Consider the following 4,118-nt stretch of genomic DNA (forward strand, 5'->3'; position numbering starts at 1 on the left):
CATACCTAACAACTCACTCTCCAGACTGGTATCTGTGCATTTCATGGTCTTCCCGGCAATACCGCACCTTCACAGTGCTTTTGTAATGGCTTTTGCACCATGTGTTTATTTTATACCTCAAGTACTTTTGCTCCACCTCTCCTGGCCTGCCAAATATTTGTTCATTTCCAGTCCTCCATCAATTGACATCTGCTATGCCATTGGCCCAGACTCCATTGCATGGTTAGTGGTGCCTCCCTTTTTCAATCCAACATTCCACGACCCATCTTATGTACATGAAAAGCATGTTTGTTTGTCCCTTCTTTCTAGGATCAGTCCAAGGACTGACAGCTTTCTTTCTTTCTACCTCTGTCTTCTAGCATAGCTCTGGTGGATATAGAGTGCAAGAGGGGCCTATGACGGAAAGAAAGTGGGGAGGGGGCAGGCTGGAGGAATCAGAATGGGAATAAAATTATTCCTCAGGCAGGCATGGTTCTGATCAGTTCATTGTGCCTATCACAATCTCTGGGACCAGGCACCCATCTTGAGTGAGTGATCTGACTCTGTTAGCTTACCTTAGCCTTTCTGAATTCCCCCTGCTAGTCTGCCTGAGGCTCATAATGACTCAGGGAAAGGTGGATGAGAAATTGATATGCAAATTTTAGACAGCTGTGCTCCTAAAGAAACCCAAACTTACCTAAGATTCCAGAGAAACAACTATCAATAGTGTCTAATCTTGGTGAATTATCTTACCTAACCTACTTCCTTTCTGGTTCAGTGTTTATTGCATGATTAAATGAATCGAAACTTAGCACTGCAAACTGGTTCTTAGGGCAGAATTGCACTCAAAAAGGAACACCTCTGGGGCCAAAGAGATAGCATGGAGATAGGATGTTTGCCTTGCAAGCAGAAGGAGGGTGGTTTGAATCCCAGCATCCCATATGGTCCCCCGGGCCTGCCAGGAGCAATTTCTGAGCATAAAGCCTGGAGTAATCCCTGAGCGCTATTGGGTTAGACCCAAAAATCAAAAAAAAAAAAAAAAAAAAAAGAGGAACATCTTTGAAGTTTTGTAAAGATTTTTTTTTCCTAGATCTTTTTTACTCTATAAACACACAAAAAAGCTTTAGATAATGTAAGACTGAAATAGAGAACGCAAGAGTAAAGTTGACTCATCATCCAGTTTTATTTTTGCATAATTCATGTCAAACATTCCTTTTAAGATTTGGTTTTTGTTTCACAGTTGTAAATATTGTCATGTATGCGATTTTACATACTGCTTTTTTCCCACTTATTTGTTCATAGACATTTAGAAATACTATAGTGTTTGTAATGATTGGCTCTACTATTATCCTCAACTGGATATGCAGCAGCATAATTTATTTAATGACCCACTTGATTTTTGACATTTTAGATTGTGCTCGTTTTTTTTTCTTCACTATGAATTGTGTGACAGCAGATATTTTGGTATAGTTTTGTCTCTGTTTATGATAGGGTCTCTAAGATAATAGTGGGCCAGCCACTCAGTATGCTAACTTAATCTTTACCCAAAAATGGATTGTGCATTTAATACGCCTTTCTTACATAGGAGAAAACAAGCTCATATGATGAGTTTCCTCATCCAAGGTAAGCATCAAGAGCCTGAGCCCCAGGGGTCAGCTTTCATTCTCAGGAGTATAATTCCTGGGTCAAAGGAAAGTTTAAAGGCTTCACCCAAAGGCAGACCTTTTCAAAACAAAGCTTCTTCCAAACCTCCTCATTTTGACTTGGTCTTTCAGTTTGTGTCTGCCCCTTCTTGTATGCTAATTAGAGAAAAGAGTAGGAAAACCTCCAAAGGAAACTGACCTGGAAGAGGCTCCTTCCTTGTGAAGCAAAATAGTTTCCCAAGAGGACCCAAGGAATGTTTTCAGTTTAGGAGGTTAGAATTACTACACTCATGTTTTTCTGCTGCTTCTGTTGCATTTAACTGACTGTGCCAACATGTTCTTATGTTTTGTGCCATTGTCACCTGCAATATGTCAGTGGTGTTATTTTTTCAAAAAGAAAAAAAAATAAGTGCTACTGTGCACTCTAGCTGCTTTGCAATGCAAAAGGAGTTATTAAAGCTTCTCTGCCCAGGAGTCAGTTCAATCCACCAAACTAACTCTCAACTCCTTATCAGACTTTCAGTGCACTCAGACTCATTAATCCAAACAGACTGACCATTGGGAAAATATAGCTTTGGAATCTCCCTGACTTCTCCGAGGAAGATAGTCAGGGCTTTCTCAGCTTTCTCTGTTCTAGGCCTCAGTCTTAGTACACTTGATCAAATTTATGGCTCCAATCACCAGAAGATGTTAAGGGCTATTTTTTTTTCAAAGGACACTATTCTCATGAAATCATGAATATTTTCTGAATGCTGTCTACAAGATGATGGGTTTTTACTGATGGTAATGGTTTTGTTTAGGGGCCCCACCTAGCAATGCTCAAGGGTATATTCCAGGCCCAGTGCTATAGGCCCATAGGGTTTGTGGGTTGTGACCTGAGCCTCTTACATGCAAGCATGCACTCCGGACCTTTAAACTATTTTTCTGGCCCTACTGTACTACATTTAAGCTTCTATGGGACCAGCCCAGCCTGTGTCAGATCAACTGGGTTAAATTAGGTAAGTGTGGATCATCTTGAATCCTTCTCTACCAGAGGAATACGCCATCCTCCCTCCTCACACAATCTTCAGGATGAAGTCAACCCGATTCAGAGTGTCTAGTTTGATGCCTTCTGGCAAACTGATTGGCACTAGATAAATGTTAACTTTACTTCCCAGATGGCCAGCTTTTTAAAATCTTGGTGATATCCCACCTGCAGAAATGTTTCTTGTAGAAACAACCTGAAAGACATGTTTAGACTCTTAAAAATACCTTGTGCATTTTTTTTTTTTTTTAGCTCTTATAAAAGGTCCTGGATCAAAATGTAACAAAGGACTAAACTAAGGCAGATGGTTCCCTAGGACACTCTAGTGATTTGTACTCTTTGCAAAGAATGTTCTTTAAATATTCACCCTCTTAGGACGAGGCTGAGTGAGCATTTCATGAAAATGGCTATAATTGCAGGGAGCTTGGGGCTTCTCCATTTGTGCCCCAGTAAAAACTGTTTTACATAGTTGCACCAGAGGTCTTTCCCCTACTGCACCCACTGCCCAGCAGTTTAGTCAACATCTGTTCATTAAGCAGGGTTGTTGGAAACTCACCCTACTAGAGCAATCATCAGTGATTTTCCCATCCTTGTCTTTCAAATGATGTTTCAGGGTTATCAGTCATGTTCATTCAACAGATGTTTGTTAGGTATATGCCAAAGACTGGCTGTGCACTGAGGCTGCTGTCATGAAAATAAATCAAGCAAAAACCCTCACATATTGTTCTGGCCCGACCAATTTCCCTACTCCTCTGTTAATTCAGTTGAGAACCTAAAGTAATCTGATTTTGAGTACTACTTGTCTGTGAGGATGCAACTACCTATAGGACCAATAGGATAGAATGGTGATTTGAGTAGCTTTTCTTTTTCAGGATTTTGGTCCACCTTGGCACTCCTGGCTTTGCATTCAGAAATCGCTCCTGAAAGGCACATGAGACCAATTAGGATGCCAGGGATCTAAACCAGTTTGGCAGTGTGCAAAGCAGACATCCTTCCCACTGTGCTATCGCTCAGGCCCTGAGTAGCTTTTCAATAAGGGTTCCTTACTTGGTGCAATAGATTCACATTATGTTGAACCTGAATTTCCTGCCTGAAAACACACTCTGTGGGAGATTACTGGGAGGAGGGAGGAGGTTCATACTACCCTGCAGTGCCAGACTGAACCCAGAACTCCACATACAAAGCATGCACTCTTGCCTTTTTAAGCCATCTCCCTGAGTGAGGCAAGTTGTTATTCTAGGAACCCTGTGGTGAGCTGTGCTTTTCAACAACAAAATTCCTGAGAGAGAGAATGAATCACTCTATTTGGTAGGTGCTAAGGATCACTCAAGCCCAGGGATTTCACCTATGCTTAGCATGTGCTCTACACAGAACCATAGCCCTAGTTTAGCAGGTTGTTTAGTGGACCAGGTCACTGGAAACAGCCTTTTGCCCTCCTGCTAAGCTCAGAATGAAGAACAAGGAAAACATCA

The sequence above is a fragment of the Suncus etruscus genome, chromosome 1 (genome assembly GCF_024139225.1).
Source record: "Suncus etruscus isolate mSunEtr1 chromosome 1, mSunEtr1.pri.cur, whole genome shotgun sequence".
Lineage (NCBI taxonomy): Eukaryota > Metazoa > Chordata > Mammalia > Eulipotyphla > Soricidae > Suncus > Suncus etruscus.